Source organism: Anser brachyrhynchus (assembly GCF_964034855.1).
Source record: "Anser brachyrhynchus genome assembly, chromosome: 12".
In the NCBI taxonomy this organism is placed as follows: Eukaryota; Metazoa; Chordata; class Aves; order Anseriformes; family Anatidae; genus Anser; species Anser brachyrhynchus.
The window spans coordinates 4170606-4180615 of record NC_137707.1 but is presented as its reverse complement, the minus strand read 5'-3'; the positions used below and the strand labels follow the sequence as shown (position 1 = coordinate 4180615).

General features: G+C 37.1%; 1 long non-coding RNA gene across 6 annotated transcripts in view; it reads right to left on the bottom strand.

The window, feature by feature from the left end:
* The window catches only part of LOC308176548, a 131310-nt gene that overhangs the window by 65542 nt on the left and 55758 nt on the right, over nt 1-10010 (bottom strand). Inside the window, exon 2 of one of the 6 annotated variants that reach the window (XR_013938369.1) lies at nt 9870-9919. The exons of 2 other annotated variants lie outside the window; for them this stretch is intronic. This is a non-coding gene — a long non-coding RNA (uncharacterized lncRNA). Of the gene's footprint in view, nt 1-9869; nt 10008-10010 lie in introns of those variants that run through there. 3 more of the 6 variants (XR_013938370.1, XR_013938371.1, XR_013938372.1) reach the window with 3 other exon arrangements.

Below are 10010 nucleotides of genomic sequence, written 5' to 3'. Positions count from 1 at the left end.
CCCCCCCCAAGAAGAAAGCTGTAAAAGGATAATACAAACAGAAAAATATTCATATTAACACCATGTGCTATTAATTCATTATTCAACAATACATTTGTATCTTTCAACACCCAGTTTCTTAAGGCAGATATGAAAGAATTGCCTATCCAACTCTCATTATAAAGTTTCCAACATCCTGAGTGGAAGGTCCTGAGCTCTTCTCTTCCCCAGCAGTGATTTCAACCAGATCCCAATGCTTTCAGCCATCTCCTTAGCTCCTTTTCCTAGAGTCCAAACTTCCCATCAAGAAAGAACTCCTAAAAACTTCACTGAAGAATTTACTTTGAAATACCTTCGCTCCACTGTAGATACCAATGTCATAAAAGTAACAAGTGAAGGTGAAAAAAGTCAAAATTAATCTTAATTTAGGAGATTAATAGACATCCTCTGCTTTAGCTCATGTTTGCCACACATAGCTGAAAAGTCTGAGAGAGATATTCAGCCTCCAGAGAGCAGCAGAATGTCCTACCAGTATGACTCTATTAATCCCAGTCTCTTGTGGCCAAGTCTCTTAACAGAGTAGCTGTTATTCAATCCGTAGCATTCAAGAGTGATAAAGGAAAAGATTAAGGTGGGAATATGGAATCTGAGCATGTGTTAGAAAAATAATCCTTAATGTTAAAAAAGGTTCCATAAGAAAGAAGGTATCAAAATGAATATTAGAGTGCCAATGTGCAGCCACTTTCATTAGAGAAATAAAAAAGCCAGTGTCAGGGCAACAATATGGTTCCAATAAATATGCATTTGTAATATTTTGATCATATTGCACTGACTTTGCCTGCTCCCTACAGCAGCCTAAACTAGGCAGTAAGAAGGTTGATGCTGCCAATTTGCTGTTATCGCAGGCACAATAGCATATCGCTACCAAACTCGGACTGCTGCTTTAATGCTCAGGAGGCTTGCAGCAATCCAGTGGAAGTGTGTGTGGAAATATATATATACACACACACACGGAGTATAGGCAGAAAAGAGATGGTACAAGTAGACCAGGTCAGTTACAAACAGCACTAACAGCTCATTTACTGGACTCCCGATACTCCCACTTTCCAATCAATTAGCATCTCTCCAAGAAGTCCGTCACAGCAGGTAAGTCCTCTCCCCAGAACGTCTGGGGGAGCCAACATCAATTCCTGCTGCACAGTCCTGATGCTCTCACCTGTCACAGGGCATCACACCCAGCTACAAGGATCCCAGGATGCTCTTTTGTCTTTGCCCTGCCCTGTCTCCCACACAGCAAGATGGTTTTCACCATTAAAATATTGTCACACGCATGTGCTCGAGTCAAAAGAAGTTGCTATCATTGTAATTTTACTATCAAAAGTAGCCTACAGGCTGGAAAGAAAACCCCATGGGCTTTGATCATAGCTGTGCTAAACTTTTCCATACTTTCGACTTGATTATGTTAGGAATGGTTGATATTGGACTACTTTGAGGAAAACCAGATTGGATGCAGGGAGGGAAGGGAAGAGAAGAGCAATTACCACTGACAGTATTCTTGAGGTTTGAACTGTTCTATGGCACTTCTCTGGCTTAGCGTTCCCCCAATCTCTGCTGCTTCTTTCTTAGCAGAGCTGAATTCCTTTGAAAGTAAACTTTGTCTCAACACAACAGAAAGATGCTCATCTGAGACTAGAATTTGCCAAGTATCATATTAAAAAAAAAAAAAAGTCCTTAGATTAGTCATTTCAGTGTGCAAATCTTGGATGAATTAGCGCTATATTTGGTTAGAATTGATTTTTTTTATTATTATTTTTACAAACTGTCATTCCTTCTGTCCTGCCCATGACAAAAGTATATCACACAGGATTTGAAAACTTTCAAATCATTACTAGAAAACAAAGGAGAACTGAATACATTTTGTGTCCTAATTTATAGGATTTAATGACTCACTAATCAAACATTAAACCTAATGAGGTAAGCAGCTCAGAATAGAGCTTGATAAAGTACATGCTGCAGTATGAAAGTGCTCGGGAAATGCAGGCAAAAGGACAGAGAAGACAATTCAGCAAAAGCAGGGGTATTCAAATATATTAACTTTCATAATAGACTCTTGCTTTCAGCATCCTCATTTCTAGAGTTTGAAACGAGGCTGGTCATGGCAAATCAGTTGCATTTCCTTCCTAGATCATGGAAGGGAGTTGCAGTCATCTTGTGCTGGTCAAGCAGGGAAAGTTTAGAGGAGCATCTTCCAGGCAATGCAGTACTCCCAGCCTGCATTTCTCAGTGTCGTATATCAATCCCAAAGCTAAGGTAAATAAGGAGCTTTACAGATTTCTAAATGAATAAATGCAGCTTCCTGCTCTCAAGGATTTGCCCTTCTAAAAGCCTTGGTCCAAAGTAGACATAGCTAGCAAATCCTTCAGAAATTGTGGTGTGCACTTCACAAGTACAAACTCCTGTGTAGGATAGTGGAGAAACTATAAAAATAAGGCATTAAGTTTAAGCAATGACTTATTCAATGATGAGTAGAAGGAACATGATGATTTGTGTGTGCCATATGCACAGTATATTAAGAGGGATTTTCAGCACTGGTATTCCTATCAAAGACTTCAAACATCTATGACAAGCACTTTTCAAAAATCCTACGCTGCAGATGAAATCCTGGCCTCAGCAAAAGGAAAGCTCTGCATTTGTCCTCAGCTGATCAAGGATTGCACACCAGCTGCTTATAACAGAGAAATCCTTCTCGATAAGTCACTTTAAATTTCTTTGTCAGACATTTAGAGTTTTTAACAACCTGTATTAGAATATCTTTGAAGTGCAGTTGAAGAATTAATTTTATTGCAACTGGCTTTGCCATACAAGTTGAATTAAGATCACCCCTACAGTTTTGTGATCTCTGTATCTGCAACAAGAATCAACCGTTTCATTCAAAGAGCTTTAGGAACCTCCAGCCATTCAGAACAACCACAGGCCAGCTAGGACACTGGTATTTGACAGATGCAAGTGAAACTGTACAGCAAGGTCCAATATTTGAACTAGAGAGAAACAACTATGTTACTATCTATTGAGTAACAAATGTTAAATACAGGTATTAAATCCTGCCAAGAACAGATACATATATATAAATACATACACCTATTTACAAATGTGTATAGGTACTGTGCCTCTCAAGCAATTCTTTAATACTAGTACATTTAACAGGAAACAAAGGTAGTAAAGAAGTCTGAAACAGAATAAGAAAAAAAAAAAAAAAGGTCTTCGTATATCCCCAGATGTCATTTTAACAACAGCTGATATATTACAACTGTATGCACTTTTTAACTGCAAGTAAAATAGCCATTACACTTGTAACATTTTATGTGCAATGTTATTGGAAAGAAAATGTCTTTGACAATATATATTTGAAAAATTGTTGCTCTTATTCACAATTCATGTATGCAGCCTTCCTGCAATATATCAAATCTATAGCCAGGCTTCCATCACATTACCTTTTAGGCAACAGTTAAACTGATACTCCGTGGTTTATAGAACAGAAAACCAAAAAAATATTTTGGGAAAAAAAAAAAAAAAGATTATTTTGTCCGGTGGTAAAAAGAAGGACTTAATTAGAACTTTCTAGTTGTTTTTCTTGAAGTCCTGAGACCTAGGGATATTGCAATTAGCCTGAACAAAGTCATTGTCACCAGTAAAGCATGAAGTCCAGTGAATTGGGATGCATTAACTGCAGTGAATGAAAAATGTGTGCTTAATTTCCAATTTGTTCAGCTGTTATTACTCTGATCACACCAAGAAAAAAAAAATAACCATCAAATTCACAGGTATTTAATAGAAGACAATTTTATGTCCAGAAAAAACTGGAAATATAATGCCCCCATAGATTTGGACTATGGCAATGCACCTAATTTAAAACAAAAGGCCTTCTGAAAAAAATATGTAATTTTTTAAAGAGCAAAATTAAGGTTAAGTGCAAAACAGAGGTACTATTAAATAATTTTAGGTTCATGAAATGAATTTGGTAGTTGGGACTCCTGCTTCTGAGCAAATAGGCTCCTTTAATTTTATGGAAGACAGCAACCAAACTTTATCCGTCCAAAAAAGTTATAGCAAATAATTCTAATTATCTTACTTATCTGATCTTTCTGTATACAGTACATACTTTAATTTTCACCTTAAAGTGGCAAACCATCAGAGAAGGCAGCTGAGCAGACAGACAGAATGATAGGGTTTACTGTGTGCAACAGCTATTAGAGATGGACTTTAATAAGTACGCTATCCATGAAACAGGAAGGAGTTCCCTAAAAGCAAACAGACAGACAATGCCAGCTTGATCCCTTACTTGCATGCTTTGGCATCAGTAACACGTGTGAATGCTGAGCTATGTAGTAAGACAGACAAACAGCATTTAAAGTATTTTCTTGTTTGTATTCAAAGTGCCATTGTGGATTTGACTGTACAGCTTTACGTCATGGCTTCTGTACAAAAAAAAAAAAGCTGTTTTTCCCATTGCTTATACATAGTTAACCAGGCATTCTCATGCTAGATTTCAAAGATAAGAATGTATTAGCTCACCCCTATGCTCATTAGAGTGGTTACATTATTGCTCTGTGTAGAGAGAGAGGTGGGTGTAAAACCACAGTGAAAATCTGGAAGTAGCGCTTCCCATTTTTGTGATCACTTAACATATACTTCCTCATTAAATGCAACATCAAGCATAACCTGCAAGGGTCAACACACCAGGGACAGAGCTGGAGCATTTGAATACAAATGCTGACACAAACTCCAGAGAAAAAAAAAAAAAGAGGAATATTCAGGTCTGTGACTGTGGTTTAAATGTACCTCTGTACCATCAATTGTAGTTGCCCATAGAAAGCCTATTGGAATTTTCCAGGCGTATACAAAAGCATAATTCCCATGCACACCTAAGACTTGATTCCATTCTGGTTGCCACATCACAGGTGTTCATGACAACAGCATTGACAGAGTAGGTGGAAGGAAATTTTAAAGTTAACTGAAAATCAGACTGGCAAATTTACATATACTGGTACCTCTAACAACACACAAAGAAAGGTGCACACATTCCTAAACACATCCTGTTATCCCTAGTTGTTGTCCCAATTTCAAAAGAAAACAAAATAAATTCTGGCTAGCCTAAATCAAAGTAGGTAGCAGCAGTAACTCTAAAAACAACAGGAAAAAAGTTTCAAAATATGTGCTCCATAAATAAAATATACAAGGGGAAGCTGCGAGTGCAGTATTGATCCCAGTTGTAAGTTGAGATATAGAGAACTGCAGAGTTGGCACTCATAGTCTTCTGAATTGACAATAAATCCCTGGTTTGCCAGTATCCAAATTACTATTCTGCACATCTCTAGTTGGAGGGAAGCCATTAGTTAGGTTGGTTTCCTTACTCAGGAGGTAAAGGTAGAATTATCACGCAATGCCCTGTGGCCTGCTCTTTATTTACAACTTGCATGGGACCTTCTGCAAACTAGCGGGTAAAAATCATCTCAGTGAGTGAGTGCAACGTGGCCACGTAAAACAGAGCCAAAGAAAGAGAAAGGTAAGATGCTCTGAGAAATTTGTGGTATGTCTGATTACAGATACTGAAAAATGAAAGCTGAAAATCTATGCAGTGAGGGTGTGTGAGATGTAAAATAAACTGAAGATTGTTTTCCCGCTGTAGTCAAGAAGAGTAATTCAGATGTTGCACCAAGGGAATAGAGTTACAGGTATTTTTCTGTGTATTTTCTAGTATGCTCTCCTAAAGAGGGATTGCAGGGAAGACTGTCTGCTTCATGAATTCAGCAGAGTGGGGCAGACCTACCATTAGACGCTTTAGATATTCTTGAAAACAATGGTTTGGCTGATGCATGTGTCACACAACACATACCTCATACACACCAAAAGCATTTTTCTTAATTTCTGTGCTGAATATTTATTTCTTTGTTGTCACAGAAGAACTGTCACTGTGTTACAGTCTAAGAACCATTTTATGTAGCTTTGTCATGCACATCTAGTTTGCCATCTCCCTCTGAAACTATTCTTAGATACAGAAGGTGCTGACTCACAGGACATATTTTGCAGTTCTATCATTTTGAAAGTAAAGAAATGAACATTTAGAAAAAGACTTAATATCACTCACCATAAAACAAAGTTCTGCAGCTTTACATGGCACAATTTTATTTTTTTTTAAATGCAGCTTCATTTTTTGACATGTTCCTGATCACCTCAACAAAACACCTATAAATAAGTAGGCAAATGAAGAACCTAAACTGGCAAAAACAAGACCTGCAGAACACTTCACCTGGCAGACTGCTAGATTTGCATAGTAAATTCTGGCAGTTGACACTTCTCACAGTAATGTTTATTTCCATTCTGTCAAAATTTCTGCTAGGCCCCACTAAAACATTACCTACCTCTCACAATGGAGAGGTAATTTCTAAAGGTAGGCACCACCAAACCAAATTAGCTATCCTTCTAAACAGACCTTAGACAACTGGCAAATCTAGGTCGCAAGAAGATGTGAGCCCTGGTATTTTCTGATACAATACAGGGCTGTAGAGAAGGAAGCATTTACTTTCTTGAAGGCAAATTGGATCCGATCTGAAGCTAAACTTTACCAGAAATCCAACAGACCCCAGAAAACGTTAGCCTCAATCTTACTCTGATGTTCTTGTAGAGAAAGCAAATTTAAACATTCTTTAGCCCAAACCTTGTTAAAAGAATGAATTATTCATCAGATTGACTCCTCTTGATATTCTATGGGATTGCAGAGATTAAATTAAGGCACAAATTTTGTGAGCACCACTGCTAACATTAAAGAGAGCACTATGGTAGCTTTTGCACACACAGCCTACGTTCAAGATCAAAAGGTGGTTTTGAATATTTTAATAAGATTGTTTCACATTACAGTCACTTACTTGTTAACTAGCCCAAAGCAGCTACACTAAAGGTCAAAGCATCATGGAATACTCCTAAGAAGTTTAATATCAACATCTCTGATTTTATCTTAGATGAGCTTTAATGGTCTCACAGAAAGTCAGCCAGAGTCACAGCAATTCTTTTCTCAAACCAATAACCCTTCCCACTCCTTTAGAAGAGACACCAAACAATTAAAGACAAATATGGATGAGCACACTCTTCTTCACATCTGTTACATATTCACCTCTTTTCCTTCACTTTCTCTACTACTTCTTGTTTCCCTTTATTAAAGGAAAAGTTGTAGTTTAAAAACATTTCTCCAAGGCTGCAAAGCATTTTTAGATAGAAATGTTAGCAGACTACAGTGAAATGGGGAAAAGCAACAACTCAACTGATCAAGTGCCAAAATGGGGGAGAAGTAGGACTAGCAGATTAAATTAAAAAAAAAAAATCTATAAATCTCACTTTACAGAAGTTGGAAAGAAAGCCAACAAAATATTGTACCACATTCATAAATTTAATAAGGGTTTGAAGAGGTTATTCCATCACCATATAATAGGTTATATGGCTGGGATACAAATATTCTATGATCAGTTTTATGAACCTAACTGAAGGCTTTAAAAACACTATCAAACAATACCGTGGGGCTAATACAACATCAATCGAAGTCACCGTGGATATTTTGTCAGATCCTATGACTTCACAGCAGGCCTCCTATGATAAACATGCAGTAGAAATAAGGGGCGCACTTTCCCAAAGCATCTCTGAAGCCTCACAGCTAAGACAAAAACAGAAGTATCATAGTTCAGCAGGACCAAAATAAACTACTACCTGGTTAGCTTGTAGCAAGTACAGCATGAAACATGGGAAGGGGAAAGAAAGGTAATCTGAGAAACATTGTAAAGAAATTGAAGAGCTGAAAGAGTTAAAAAAAAAAAAAGGAAAAAAAAAAGTCCTGCATCATACCCACTTCTATAGCAGTACCACTGAATACTGATCAATCATGAAATTATTTTTATAAAAGCCTAAAAATAAGTCATATATGAACAATTTACTGAAGAAGCCCACATCTGAAAGTCTGTGTTCTTGCAGAAAGTCAATAATTTAGTTTACCTGCAAAACAAAACTCATTTTGACCACATGTACTCATTTTTCTCAAAGATCAAGCTCCATCAAATCCAGTACAAACAGGGAAGGGACATCATCAGGCTTGAGCTTTTGCAAGTTGAGATGAAAGCCTGCTCAACAGCTGAAGCTTCTTAATGCACAACATTACCTCTCCTCCACTTTGGGCAAAACCTGTAATGAGCCACGGCAAGGTCCTCAGCCTGTTGCAATACTTGTAAATACAAAACAGGAAGAGAGAGAGATTTCTAGTAGTGCAGCCCCTACCCACACAGGACTTTTTTTGTGAAAAGCAAAAGTTTTGATTTAATCCTGACTTTTAATCCATTTTCTGTGCTTGCTTAAGAGAAGTTTAAGTCACTGCACAGGATTTAATTTGTATTAAGTAAAAAGTTTTATCATTATGGGGAAGAAAAATAGCTAAACAATAACAGTGAAAAGAACACCAAATAAATAAAAGCCACATGCTGGAAAACCATTTATCAAATATCATATTTTATTATTATTTTATAGTCTTGGAAAACCCACCAGCCCCTCTATTTTCTAAAGTACCAAGTTACTTTGCTTTAGTGATAGCAGAGCAGATGAGGTCACTGCCTGGCTCAGATTTTCTTTTCCGACTGTCTTTAAGCATGAATTGTATTGCCAAGTTGAAGCAGTCATGCTTTTATATTCAAACACCTCCAGCTCCTTATGCAAGATGTCCTAGCGCAAATGATTCTTAATAGATATTCTTTCAGAACTTCAGAAATATTTTCAAGTGGATAGCATCAACTTCAACCCCCATGGTTTTCCCATACGTTTTTTGATTATCAGGTCTTGCACTGAGCCAGGAAAGTGCTTGTTCAGATCATGAGGGAATTTACACTGTCGTGAAGCCAGGATTCCAGAGCGCTCTTCAGCAAGAAGTATTGAAGAAAACTAAGGAAATACATTGTTTTTTTACTGCCTCTCTAATTTGAGGTTAGGGACTTTATTCCACCTTGTCCTGATAGAAATACTCCACAAATATAACTAATGAAGATAACATCAGCAGATTCCAAGGACTTGCAGGATATTGATAGCTTCACTAAAGCTGTAGAGCCAGCTCTTTAACCAGTATAAACCAGCACAGCTCCAGCAATTAGCAAAAGTGTATCCATTCATGTCACTTGAAAAACTCCATCCTGCACATAGCTGCCCTGGTATCTAACAGGGCCTATTTCCACCAACCTCTCAATCACTCAGTGACTGGAAAATTAAAATAGTAAAGCTTAGAGGAATTGAAAGAAAGTATAAACTAGAACTAAATATTTAAATACGCATACTGAGAAGTTTTTTGTATGAAACTTCAGTTCTTCCATGTTTCCAAGGAAAAGTGAAGCTTAACTTTTTAATACTCATGGAGACATACCAATATGCATAAGCAGCAACAGAAAATAAATACACGTAATCCCACTGCAGACCATTAATGGAATAATGAGATGTCATTAACATGTTAAAAAAAAAAAAAGATACTCACATAGTTTTAGGATGATTGACATATGGAAGAAAATATCTATATGTTATTTGTTCAGTTCATTAAATTGTTTACTAAAGTCTTAAACATTTAATCCAAATATTCAGTCTCCAACTCACGAATTACCCATAAGTAACTTCATAGTTTGTAGAGGCCCCCCTCCCCCCAGGAAAACAACAACAACAACCTTCAGAAAACTGAGAGAAATCAAGAAAAAAAAAATGCAAACAGTTAGAAGGCTAATAGATATTTCGCCCCTCACTCCCAGCTTCAGGTTTCTCGTTTTGGTGATCAACAATAGACCTGACAAAGCACAAAGGTTAGGAGTTCGGATTTCACTTACCTCTCCAATGGGGAGCTAGGTAAGAAATCCTTATGAAAACACCTGTTCTTCTATCCAGAAAATCCAGTAACAAAACACAGAAGCACTGAGTCCAAAAATAGTACTGACACTTCATTGAAAAAATGTCTGTATGAGAAGAAT